Raw genomic sequence first — 14302 nt, forward strand, 5'->3', positions numbered from 1 at the left:
GTTAGCTTTTGTGCGGTTTGAGGAGGCTTGTGTTGAAAACAATTTGACGACAGCTCTCGGCCTTTTTATGCGCCTCTTTTTTCAACTCCCACAATCGATAAAAGAGCAAATTTATGGTCGCCACCGAGCTCTGTGCAAAACCGCGACACCCTGCGCCCCATCCGTGGCATGATGGAACCATCCTTTGTTCAGCCCGTGCCGTGTCACGATCGGGTCGCAATCGGGTGTGTTGCCTGTGGTGCAGCAGTTAACAAATCGTCAAACACGCACATCACGCCGAGCCAACATCATCCCGAGAGTAGGTGGTGTTGCGCGAAGTTGTGAGAGTGAAAAATCACTTCCCACAACCACTCGCCGTCGGTTTCGCGGGAGGTTTTAACTTTCGCAAGCCGTGTGTGTGTGTGTAGATGGGCCAAGTAAATGATCCAGATCCAGAATGGCGACGACGGCGGCTTCGGGGGTCCATCTGACAAGGAGGACACGACTTACACGCCACGCAGACGACACAGATCCTTGGGGAAAGTGAGTGTCGCACAGCCAATCGTGTTTCGAGCGGGGAAATTTGGGCCTTCTCCGTCGCTCGGTCAGTTCTCCTCGTTACACACGCACACAGGAAGCTTGACTCCTCGTGCAGAGGACTCGACACTGTTGATTTAGCGATGGCGGAACCAGCCTTTTGTGCAGGTATTGGTAGCTACTCCGCTCGTCTTTTCTCTCTCTCTCTCTCTGTCTCTCTCTCGGTGATGGCCGCACAACGTGTGAAGCATACCGCCCGCGCGCGGCCGCGTCGGCCGCATCGTGTTTATTATCCACTTGAGTTCATATTTAATTTGACATCGACACCATCACCATTAAAGCGGGAGCGCGGGCGAGTCACTTCGGTTCACTAAGTGGGTGGTAAATACAGTGACTGCCTGCCGGGTTCGTTCCTGGCTTTCCCCACGGCGCACACACCCCGCCCGCTTTGCCGGTCGCTTTTCCGGTTCGTTTCTTCACTCTCTCTCTCCCATCGCGGGTCGATGGAGGCGCCTGGTCGTCGGTGATGGATGCGCATGGTGCCCCACGCTGACGGAGTGGTGGACGCCCGCGCACCCCGTTTCGTCGCCATCCGAAACCCCTCGGTTTAACCTCGAACCGTCGCAAATAATCGCTTGAGCGGATACAGAGCAATGCGCTCGGCGGGGTGGCCGTCCCAAAAGAGAAGGACGACGACGACGGTGGGGCGATGATGATACGGATTTATCTAATTAGTGAGCTGATAAAATACTCACCACCATTTCCCGACCCCGACCGGATGTTCCTGTCCCCCTCTCGCTCTCTCTTTCTCCCGTTTCGGGTAAAAAACCCGGTGGAACAGCCCAGTCACTTCTCGGTCGAGGCGTTCGTTGGGTTTATTTTATTTGCGACCATATTTTAGCGCACCCCAGCAGAGAGAGAGTCGTGAGCAGTCGTGACTGCGGCCGCCCTTTTACTATTTGTAATCGCGTCATTTGTCGTAATGTTTTATGATTCTTTCCTCTTCCTTTTTCTTTCTCCCGTGTGTGGCCGTGCCACGACGTTGGACGGTTTTACTTCTTTTTTATTACACCATTCCGGATTACTTGCCGGTTTCCGTGTCCGTGGCGCTGCACTTGCTGCGTGTGTTTGGCCTTTTCCTTTTTTACGACTTAATTCTTGTTTTTCTCTCTCTCCTTTTTCGCTTCATGAAACCCGAACCCGAGGGCGTCAGTTTTTCCGCTCCCACGGGGCCCACGCCCGTGTGTCCCGATTTGTGTGTTTATTTGTTTGTTTGCGCGCTCCGTTCGTCGTCGTCGAAGAAAAATATTCTCCGAAATCTCGGAGTTTGTTGAACGCGCGCGCCACACCCCGAAGGAAGGAAAAAAGGGCAAACCGCCATCGATGGTGGGTTTTTCCTGTTTTTTCTCTGTGCCTTTGTGGGTGAAGGATCGGCCCACGACCCACCCACGCTGCTGCCGGTGTGTGCGTCATGCCGTCATCCGTTCGCCTTTCTCGCTCACGCTCAGTCTGTCTTCGGTGGTCCAACAACCGAACACCGCCGCTCGTTCTGCGCACGCTTTCGGGCACCTTTGATTGTGACTTGTTGAGGTAAATTTGTCGGCAGTTAAGTAAAGCATCAATCAAACTCTTGGCTCTCGGGCCTTTCGGGGGTTGCCTGGCCAGTAAAGCTGGAGGTGGTCGCACACGGTGAATTATGATGGGTGTTTAACGTTTAACGCTTAAATATGCTCAGAATTTATCAATTACAACGCATGCCAACTAATGAAGGCTAAGCGCCTTTTTTTGTGACCTCGACATCATGTCTCGAGGTTTCTGATTACGGGGAAGAAACCATTGCGCATTTCCTTTTGGAACTTTTTTTTCACAACCCGCGCACCACAAGATCAATGGAATCTTGCCGAGTAAATATCCCATATTTGTTTTGATTGAAACACCCTGTTCCGGAGGCTTTCTCTCTCACGCTTTCTTGCTCTCTCTCCTTCTCGCTCTCTGCCTTAAACCCAAACAAACACTAATTCAAAGAAGCCCAATCGAAAACACACATCATCAATCCCGGAGCCGGATGCCGCCGTATTCGATCGAAATATTCTGCGTGGCATGTGGTGATGATGATGATGATGATGTGTGTGTCGGTCGGTCGGTGTATCTTTCTTGTTTTCCGTCTTGCTCGTTTTGCTTTCTTTTAATTTCGATTCCGTTCACGAACGCGCGCGCTACGCACTAAAATGTTTTATTGATTCACATGTCGACATGTCGGCAACAGCAGGCCAGGCTGGCAGGAAGCGGATAGATTATCGGTCGGTCGGGTTTTTATAGCCCTGTGGTGGCGGCGACGGCGTGTGCGGGTTTTCCACATATGACGGGGGGTTATTATGGGTGAGCGCGAACGTGGTAAACGTTAATCTCGGCCCGAAGGCCCCGTCGTTAAGACGGACGGGTGCGTGTGTTGGTACGATTGGTTGGTAGCTCGGCATAAAACGGTCGAGAAAAGTACTGCAATTGGAACTGCATTAATACACGAGCGAGCGAGTGGATGAAAAGTGTTACCGAAATCAGTCTGAAGATGGCAGCACCAGTAAATGGAAGCGTGAATCTTCTGACAGTTAATCACCAAACACTTTTAGCCAACTGAGACGCGCAGATTTTGTGCAGCAATCATTTGAGTGAGTTCATGTCAGTGTCATTTAAATATTTGTTTTTCAAAGGCAGCTTCACCACTGTGCCATTTTGGGGCAGCTAAATTTAAACGTGGCCGGTGAGAGCTGGAGAGCGATGATCCGGACGTCCTAAAACTGCAATAACCGGCGCTAGAGGACCACCAAATTGAGTGTGGGACTTAGCAGGGGCAATGAAAACAGATCAAACACCGTGTTTGCTACATTTAAAATCAACATTTAGACATGAGAAAGCTATCCGGGCGTTGGCTGCCGCATTTGCTCACGTTGCCATCACGTTGCTTATGTTGCCATGGCGAAAATCCGCGAATCCGTGGTCTGAACTGCTTGACTATCCGACTTACTCACCCAGACCTAGCGCCAAGCAACTTCCTTTTTTTCTCCTCATCTGAAACGTTGCTCTCGGAGCGTTAAGATGAAGAAGTAATCCTCTTTTTGAACAATTATTTTGAAGAGAAAAAGTACCCCTTTTGGATTCCTGCGAGGTGTCCCTAATAATTTCGGATTCTTATGGCAATCCTTGTGTTCAATTTCCATTTTTTTTTTAATGAAAACAGCAACAAAGTGGTTTTATTTCATTTTTTGTTGCTCTACACAAATAAAATGTTTCAATCGTAAAAACCAAAAATATTTACTGAAAAGATTTAAGGCCCCCTCCCTCTGTCAGATTAAACTCTTAGGCCAAAGTTAATCGAAAAATGGTCGACCGTGCCCACCTTGCGTTGTCAGTGACAACCAGCACACAGGCGGCGGCGGCGGCGCCGGCGACGAGTAGCGACAAGAAAATCCCGCAACTTCTGCTCAACCGAATGCCGGGGGCTCCCTAAATCATTCCTTAACCAACCCACCGACGAAATGCTCGGCTTTCGGGGCGTCGAAAATGCGGTCTTAAAACACAGTGCCCGGGCCCGGGCCCGGGCCCCCGCGGGTTGTCGCGTTTGTCATCATTTGTCCCGCGAAAAGAAAGGAAAACCGAGCAAGAGAGAGAGAGAGAAAGAGAGAGAGAAAGGGAGAGAGTCAGAGTGAGAGGGGTTGGTGGCTGTCAGTGCCTACTGCCGAGGAGGCGACGACGACCGCAAGCAGAAAGCGAAGCGAGCGGTTGTCGTTTGTCGGACACTTTTTCACAGCCTTCATTAACTGCGTGACAGCTTTGATCACACCACTCATCTGTCACGGGAAGTTAAAAACACAACACACACACAGCACAGCACAGCACAGCACAGCGAAACTCGCGGTCGGCGGCCTCCGAAACCGAAACGGCCTCCTGTCATGTGGGTGCCTCGCGCGCTGTTAAATGATTGTTTGTTTATTGTTGCGCCGATGCTCGATGTGCTCGATTTTCACTTTCCGCTACGGGTGTGTGTGTGGGTTGGTGTGACATCGGTAGCTACCGGGTGGCGGCGGTGGTTTTTCTGTTCCGTTGCATGTTACTGTCGACGAGCTGACAGAGGACGACCATTTAGTGCCCGCATCGTTTTTTTCCTCGAATCCTCGGAGCGCGACCATGTTTTTTTGTCCGTCGGTCGGTGATGTGTGTGTCGAGGGGGATTTCGAGGATAAAAGCCAAAAATGTGCGATCGTTTCACTCTCTCTCTGCTCTATTAGCATTCGCAGCAAATGGGCGTGTGACATCTTTTAACATCGTAAAGACGTCAATTTTTGTAACTCAACAACGCAGACCTCACACACTGAGTACAACAAACAATAGCGCCCGAGCAACGGTTTGTGGTGTCAAAATAAACAATCCCCTTGCTGGACCAGTATCACTTTGGCCCATCATCAATTTGGCATCGTTTGGGGGGCCAGTTTTATTTTTAGAGTCTCGACCGATTGCGCCACGCCAAGAAGACCGGAACGCGCGCAACATCTGGTGTCGCTAGAGAAACTCACGTTGCGGTCAAACGACACACACGGACGAGTAACAAGCCGTTAAATGACCATAAGCCGCCGAGCGCGGTTGAGTTATGAAGTGTCAAGTCCCGGGTGCCGTTCGGCCAGGTTCACATCCGGGGTGTGCGATCCCCGGGGCCCTCCGGCTCGGACTGTCGCAAATCAAGTCCCGTCTCGATCCCGTCCGCAAGTCGTAAACTACCGCACCCAAAGCGCTCCCCTTGTGGGGTTCAGTTGGTGACGCACGATCTCTGTCCGTTTGCAAAATAGCAAAATTCGCACCGAAACGGTTCGGTTCGGTTCGCGCCGTAGCGCACTTCCGGTCCGGTGGTCGAGTGACAGGCAGGATGTGCTGTCAAACTGCTGCACCACTTGCTTGTGAAAACTCCAAAATCTTCGTCCCAAATATCAGTCTTTTCCGTTGGATCAACACGTTCAGGATACGCGGCGCTACGTCACGTGGTTACAATCATCGGTAACATAAAGAGGTGCCCATTTGTTGGTTGCCACACCAACAACTATACTAGATTGTTCATTAAATTCCATTTTTACATTAAAAAATCGGCCTCATAATATTTTTTTTACAAGACATTTAGTATCGACGTGTCACAGTATTTTTTACAATGGAAAAAAATCAAGTATCGTGCAGTGATTTTATTTTTGAATAGTTTAAAAGTAAAGGAAAATTATGAACGAGAATGTTGAAAGTGTATAAGGACTCTTCGCTTTTAATTAGTAAATTAAAAGGAGTGTTTCTTACTTTAAACGTGGTCGTAGTAGCCTTCAAGGCGGTGCATGTCAAAAACACCCAAAAACAGACATAACACCTGACATCGTAGAAAAAAATACAGGATATCCAATTGGAAAATCAGCGAATCACTGAAAAAGATTTAGTATAAGGTCTAGCTATCTCATTGAGCAGTATAACGGATATTTGGACTGAAGTATTGGGTTTCAGAAAGCTGTGTGCACAATGGATGCCGCATTCGCTAAAAATGGAACAAACATCCATTCAAATGCAAATTTCTCGGCGCGGCTTTTTCGAAAGGATAATGTGGATTTTGTGCATTGAATCATCACTATAGACGAGTCTTGGGTCTATCAGCATGATCCTGAATGATCCAGAACAAAAGGCTTAGGAGTGGTGTGAATGCTCGTTTGGAGTATCCACCGTAATCACCAGATTTTCCCCTAGTGACATCCATCTGTTTTCAAACCCAAAAAAAAATCGCGCGTGGATAGCGTTTTTCATCAAATGATGACGTCATAACAGATGCGGAGGCGTACTTTAAAGACCTTCCAGATTCTCATATCAGTCTTATCAAATTGGCGTCTCCTTGGAACAAGTGTATTGATGTTCAGGAAGACCATACTGGATAATGAAGTGTATTTTAAACCATAAAAATGTGGTTTTCTTAGCGAGGTTCCGAATTTAATGAACAACCTAGTAATCCATACTCGAATCCTACAGTCCTCTGCTATGTGAAGTGAGTTGTAATTCTTACCGCAATCCATCAAACTGTGGCTGGCTGAGGATTTATCGATGCATGTAGTATTTCACCAAAAGAAGGCCTACGCGGGGTGGCCAACACACGGCCTTTTCAAAGCGGCGTCGTGCGTGAGGAATTCGGAAACCATTTTCATCGGCGCACCGCAAACGACGGGACCCCTTAAACTTAACAACTTGGACCCGCTTCTCGTCGGGTGGTTTTCGGGCGCCGCCGCCGCCGAAATCACAGCTCTTACTTCGACTATGCACGGAATGTGATCCACTGCTCGCGCTTTGCGGCGTTCATAGCGGCAAGTTCTTCGAAGGCAGGCAGGCAGGCAGTAAAATAAAACGCTCAATTAACTCTCGTCGGCGTGGCGGGTCTCTCGCGTGATGGGATGTAGTTAATTCTTGAACGAGCTTAACGCGCCTAACGAGCTTGGTGCGCGCTCGCTACTCTGTGTAACGCCTTGGTCCGCCGGGGGACCATTTTCCCGTCGGCGGCCCTTGCTCTGCTGCTGTTAATGCGCATTGGTGGCGCATTCCCGCGTAATGGCTATCGACAGGCGAGAGCTGCGACGATTTGGTGCTGCGGATGCCACTACTCTCTGTGGCGGCGATGCCCTTTTTCTCTGGTGTTTAGAGCATATACACGGATTTTGCAGATTTTTCCACTTCTTCTTGGACAGAACACGATCATTACTTGAAGTGGAAACTTCATTCACATCAGTTCAGCTTTAGCAGGCGTCTCACAAGAAGCATTTTGGGGTGATAGTCCATCAATTGAACACTTCAGTGCTACAGGGTTGACAGCTGTCAAAGCGACAAATCATTTGACAACCCTCAGTGTGGTTTGAGCCCTTGAGAAGTTCGGCGAGTAGAGCGTACTGGCGCAATTGGCTTCTGCTGGGGCTTTTCTTCTGGCGCTTCGTGACTGTCTCCGTATTAACTCTATCTAATCAAACTGACGACCCGCAAAATGACAGCCCGTGCATGAGGTGGCTGTGGTGTTATAGCCCTTAATTGCTTTTTAATTAAGCTGGTTGACCTCCGTTGATAGCGGAGAGTCGGTAACGCTCGTCGATGTCACGCAGCTCTCACGGTTCCATAGGTTCGATACTCCCAGATCGGCTGCAACACAACGTTACAGAAAGCAACAGAGATTAGCGTTGTCTGGCATTTGCAAACACTAAACGTTAATTGATTCCTTGTCAAAACAGGCGATAAATGCGGCTCTGGTGACTACGTCAAATTATAGGACGCCCATCAGTATGCTAATGCTAATCGGTAAATTCGGTCACGTCAAAACACGGCATGCGCGCGGTCCAAGCTGTTCGTAAAATTAGCAACTTGACTCTCCGGCCACCGGAAACCAAAACCGGATGATTTGATAAAGTAACCAAACGATGGAACCCACATGCACCACATCATCTGTGCGCTTGTGTGCGTACGGGCGCGCCTCGTGTAACCGGATACGCAGGCGGACCGGTGTGCCCTAGTATGTCCCGGCTCCTCGACGGCCGGGCCTGCCCGGGCCGGGGTCATAAACTATGGGGCGCGCTGTGATCCGGAAAAGCGCGTTCCGGAGGGCCAATAATATTAGTTTCGATGAGATATGCGCGCTCACTCATGATGAAAATGCGGGCAGGCCGTAGGGCGGGTGGCGCAGTGGAACGTGAGATGAATGCTACCGTGCGTGCGTGTGCCACCACCATCCGGCCGCCGGTCCTCGCCCCGCCGCTGGCTGGCTGGGTAATAGATGTGCGTTTTTATTTTTATTGCCATCTTGGCGAGTTTTGTAAACACCCCCGGGGTTGGCCAGGGCGAGGCGGCCAGGCGGGGGGGCGAGGGCGAACCACTCACTTAAGTGCCTATATTTATCTTGTTGTGAATCGGTATCGTTTTCCCGCTGCCGCCGCCGTCATCGTCGTTGTCGGTCGTCCCTTTTATTATTACTGCTGTTTGTATTTTTGAACAGCGCCTGGCAACGCCAGCGCGGCCGTAGGATGAAGGAGGTCCCTTTTTTTTCTCTTCCACTCGTGACCGCGTGCGTGTGTGTGAGGTTTGGTTATGGTCCACGAGTGCATCCAGATGTGCGTTGGGTTCGTTGGGCTGGGCTGGGCCAAAGGTTGATGGTGGCAAACGAAAGCCACTCTCTGTCAAACGGTCGTCGATCGTCGTCGGAACTCTGTGCCAGGGGACGATTGATTTTCAGCAGCGCCCGTCCAGGAATGAATTGGGAAGTTGGTTTACGGTTAACTCTAAAAAAAACGGTGGTTTTAATACACAATTCAAATGATGGCAGTCGCGATTACTGGACTAATTGGGCCCGATAGAGAAACAAGATAATTGTAAAGGGAGACGGTTACGCCGAGGATAATATGCGGAAAAGAGAAAATGATTACCCTCATTTCGTCCGGATTGATGCTGGTTGCGAACATAAATGTGAGCCCGACGCCGTTACCGTAGCAGTAAAATAATATGTTTTAATCACATTGTCCTTCGTGAGTTAGCTGTTATTGGATGTTTCCCATGTGGCAAATCAGAGTGACCTGTTGCCCAGAAACTCTGTTCTTCACCAGAAACGGCCAGAATCAATTTAGACCTCATTGGAGCGGCCACTCCGACCAACACTCAAACGTAACGATTTCAACTCTTATAGGCTGATTCATCAAGGATTTCAAGTGAATATTGAACTACCGATTACCGACTTTTAGAACGTTAAACTTCATTCTGGAATTTGTAAACATTTAGTAAAAACTTTCATATTTACGAAATGGGACGCTATTCGCTTGAAGAAAATTGGGAAATATTAAAAACTTATTTCCCAAGTGGTGAGTCTGGAATAACAAGTGGTCTAACTGTACGGAATTTGAAAAGCTCATTTCCACCTCGGTGGTTATGTTAATAAGCAGAATTTTAATATTTTGGACTCGGAAAACCTACACGTCGTGCAAGAGAAGCCAATGTACCCTCAACGAGTAACTGGTGTGGATTTTGTTCTGGCGGCATCATCGGCCTATTTTGCTTCGAAATTGAAGAAGGAACCGCCGTTACCGTCGATGGCGTACGCTACCGAGAAATGTTGGTCGTTGATTGGTGTTTCGGCGAAATTGAAGCTGAAAACTTGCACAACATTTGGTTTCCAACCGGACGCAGCGCTGCGTGCCATACAGCGATAGACACACTCGATATTTCGATAACTTTCAGCCACTTCAGATCACATTGTGGACGCGAATCACAAATTGACCCGGGGTGTCTTTTGTGTGTAGTTTCCAACATAATCAAGCGGCACATGAGCTCGATGAGAACCTAATCTGTTACAAAATGGCTCTGCGGACATTCTGTTCGCTGTCGACCAATTCCAAGTAAAAATCCCCCGAACCGAACGAACAGTCAGAACAACAAGTCAGAGAGTGTCAGGCTCCGGGCGATTTGGTAATAGAATCTCGCCCCGACGGGGCCCCCTACCAGCAGTTGCCATCCATCCAGGTCGCCAGTTCGCGTAACGTGTTTGCTGAATGGTTCGATTGAAATCTGGTTTGCGGGAGATAATTGAATGTGCAATTTATAGCCCTTTCTCGATCCGCAGGGGAGTACTACCCGGGCGTAATAAATAGATGTTACCACACACAGCTCACATCTGTTCGAAAAGACGAATATTTAGGAGCTGACAAATACCGTGGGATACCCCCTCGGCACCTTGCCAAAGGAAGTCACCGGTCGAAGTTGTGCGGAGACGCAGACGGTAGAGTAGAGTTCGGTGTGGTGTTCGCATGAGTGCAATCAAAAGAAGCATATTACCGCCACTGCCGCAGATATCGTGTACGTGTTGAAGGCAAGCCCAACAAAGGAACTGGCCCAATAAACGGCGCATCCGGAACGCTGGCTCTCTCAAGAGGAGGGTTGCCAGCGCTTGAAAACCTGCGTGCGTCAGACAAGACAGACTGTGACTGGTGATGAATATGCAATCTCCCGGTGTTGGGTCGGACGGAAAACCCACAACCGGAATCGACTCTAACATCCCTATTAGAATTGGAAGGAAAGGATCGCCCCGAGGGAACAACTTTCCGGGTTTACCGCCGGGTTTCGCTCGTCCAAGGTTCGGGTTTCCGACGCCGCCGGACGTGAATGCTAATTCGTGTAAACGCGCGCCCCTCACAGCTGGAGCGGAACCCTCACGGCGGCGCGCGCACATATGAGGGCCCCGGGGTCCTGCGATGGGCCCGAACATGCCATAAGTGTCCAGAGGACGGTTGAGTGAGACTGTGAGAAGGTTCCTGTGAAACAGAAGGGTCTCATACACAGGGCTTTGGAAACCACATGACCTACATCTCTCTGGGACCCTTCGCGAGGGAACGCGGGATACATGGCAAACAATTATCTTTAAGTGATTTTTCTACACTTTGTTATTCACGGATCCTGCGTTCGCCCTTGTCTCACTCCGATGATGTGAAGAGACCCTAGGCGGGTCCGCAAAACCCGGCCCCGGACCTCAGTAGAGACGGAGGACCTCCGAGCAGGGCGTGCCTAATCCTTCGTTTTCATCTCTCGCGCGTAAACCCGTAAGCTCCGAGCGTAAGAGGGCTAACGGCTGGCAGGGGTCCCGACCCGAATCCCCTCGCCACTGTTGCTGCCTGCCTGCTGGGTGTCTGTGTGCGTATTGAAAGGATCATTGTCGCCGTCGTTCCCAGTTTTGTGTGTTATTGTTGGGTTTGTTTCCCGCAATTTGCTTTCACTTCATTTGCCGCCCGTTTTTCGGCGGCTCGCTCAATTCGTTTAAGTCGATCTCTCTCTCTCTCGTGGGCCCTCTACACCGGTTCCGTCACGGCCATCGATCGAGCGTAGCCAACCGGCGGTCCTTCGCCTTCGAAAGACGATCCTTCGGCTTTATCACCTATTCGACCCTATCCGATATGCCGTTCGACGACACCACTAATGCGCCACAACCGGTAAACGGCCAACAGAGTGCGATTTTTTGAAGGGTGCGAGGCTGCCCCAGAGGGTGCCGGCCTACCGCCGGCCCTCTGAACCCGGGAACCTTCATTACCGGAGCGGATTACCGGATGAAGGTTTCGCTTTTATGTTGGTTAAACAGAAGACTTCGGCGAAGGCCGCCTACCGTCCGTCGGCGCAGCTGGCAGAGTAAGAAGGAGAGAGCGCGGTCTTTTCGGGATGTGGCGTAAAATTATGGCCAAACATTACACCGTAAACACAAATTAAGATGCGCTCTTTTCGTGGGTCTCCTCTCGTAATCTCTCTGTGGCCAGCGGATGGTTGTTCGTATCGCCGGATTAGCTTTTCCTAGGCACGCAATGTTCGTGATGTGGGTTTACTTGTTCGGAATTGTAGAATCAATATTACGATTCCCGCCATGTCAGTCATCGCTTCACAGTTCCTGCTCGTTCTCTTTTTCATTTGGTTATAAAAAAAATGGCTAAATATTTTTCGATGCTTCAACTTTTATTTGAAAGGTTGATTCATAAATTATTTTAACGAACAACAATTTCGGTCAAATGTCCACCGCGGTTGGCTTAGCAGTAGCCCCTTTGATCGGCCTAGTTTTGAATACATTTTCAACTATCTGTGGTTCTATCTCGGCAATGGCAATGTGAATTTTGGTCTTAAGGTCGTCAATAGTTGCTGGTTTGTTGTCTTTCACTGATCCCCAAAGATAACAGTCCAATGGTGCCAAATCGCAGTTTCTTAGAGGACAATCCACAACACCATTGCTGATGGTTATTTGATGTCCGAAGATGTGGCAAAAAATATCGATTGTGGCTGACGCAGTATAGCACGGAGCGTCGTCTTGTTGAAACCAGATGTCATCTAAGTTTTCAGCTTCAATTTCATCGAAGAACCAGTCTCGGTAGCGTACACTGTCAACGGTTACGGCGCCTCCTTCTTCATTTTCCAAGAAAATGGGCCGATGATGTCGCCAGAACCAAAATCTGCACCAAACAGTCACTCGATTTGAGTGCATTGGCTTCTCTTGCACGACGTGTGGGATTTCTGAAATGTACTGTTCAAATATCGTACCTACAATTTTGGAACAAAGTTTTTCATATTTCCCAATTTTCTGCAACCAAAATTATTTTACATAAAAAAATTGAAGAATCAACCTTTCAAATAAAAGGTCAAGCTTTTCAAAAAGCGCAACAATGCTGGTTCAAAACCATGTCTCGAAAACCAGCTTTGTTGAAGATGTCCATTAACAGTTCCAATAGTTTTTTTGGCACAAATGTCATCCAGCTCTCGCACGACACAAAATGGCGACGGTGCTTTCTGCCGTGCAAACCACTGATTCTCCTGACCCGCATCCTCTGCAGAATTGCGTCCGTCCACCCAGAGGAGAGTCCCCTTATTTTGGCCCTCACATTGGCCCGATTCGTTGCGGTCGAAGCACTCAAAGCAATACGCTTGCTTGCGTCCCCATCCAGGTCCAGGTGTTCCCAGTCAAGCCGGCAAAATCCTACCACACCCCGCTGGTCCAACCGCGCCTCCCGGGGACGGCTCCCAAAATGTGCTGTCGTCATTTGTGAAAGATAGATGTGGTTTAATTACAAGACTCCCGTCCCGGGCCAAGGTAAGCATGCTGAAATTGATGCCTACCTCAAGCTGACGTTGTCGTGTATTGCAATCTAATCGGGATCGGTCGGTCAGATGATGTACGTCGTCGGATCGGAAGATCCTACGGTCCAACGGCGCGGAATACCTAACCTCATCAATCGGTAGGCCAGAAGAGCCACGCTGTGTACATGATTACTGGAACCGCCTGGCGGGCTGCAAAAGTTAACCGAACCCCAGCGTGTACGTGTGCGTGTGTGTTACCAATTGATGGACACTTTCCCACCTCTGGCGTCCTTTCTATGTATGCGTAGCGAAGTCGGGTGCTTCCGTTTACCCTGTAACTTCTATTTTCGGTACCAAGAACTGGCCAACTATTTCGCCACTATCTCGCCACGCTACTCTGACGGCTATCTGAAGCGCTATGCCACTCGGATATTGCACTTCGGAGTTGTGGCGGTCGTCCCGACGGATTGTGGGCGATGCGGCCGGTAACGACTGAAGTCGAGAACGATAATTTCAGCAAATGAGGTCGAAATGTGGCTGCCGGCGAAGTGTGCACAGTGTGCAGTCACCTGTGATCCGTTTGCTACTGGATCCTGGTGGCCAAGGGGCTCGGTTCAGTACACGTAACGACGCTTTCGCTACCGGCTGGATGGCTGGTTGGCGAGCGGATGCATCGAGTCTCGAATGCTTGTTGAGCACCTTATTGCTCGTTCGTGCGTTGCAGCTTGCTGCAGTTGGGAACACTCTCATCGATTGGGCTGGGATCGGCCACTTCCAACACTTCCAACTGAACCCGTGTCTGTGGACCGTGTAGCCGCAAGGAAAGACGAGAGAGAAGCCGTGCCCCGGACACCAAATTGCCGATCCAAACACATCAACATCAACGGGTTTTCGGTGAAGAGTGCGAACGGATTTATAGCGACGGAGCGTGCAGTACTTAAACATAGGTGTTTAATGTTTTCCGGCTGCCGCTGTGCGGCGATGACGGTATCGTCGCGCCGCGCCCGTTCGAGATGGATTGAGAAATGCCTTCGACAAATAAACATGTTGCAATTGCACTCTCTTCCTGCCACACCGTGCCGTGCGGTCGCGCACTAAATTTAGATGATTGGTTTTATATGGGCCTCCACGACGATACTTCTTGACCACCCCTCCC

General features: G+C 49.7%; 1 protein-coding gene across 1 annotated transcript in view; it reads left to right on the plus strand.

Moving 5' to 3' along the window:
- The window catches only part of LOC128274598 (uncharacterized), an 84234-nt gene that overhangs the window by 62491 nt on the left and 7441 nt on the right, over positions 1 to 14302 (plus strand). The window lies entirely within an intron of this gene.

Source organism: Anopheles cruzii, chromosome 3 (assembly GCF_943734635.1).
Source record: "Anopheles cruzii chromosome 3, idAnoCruzAS_RS32_06, whole genome shotgun sequence".
Lineage (NCBI taxonomy): Eukaryota > Metazoa > Arthropoda > Insecta > Diptera > Culicidae > Anopheles > Anopheles cruzii.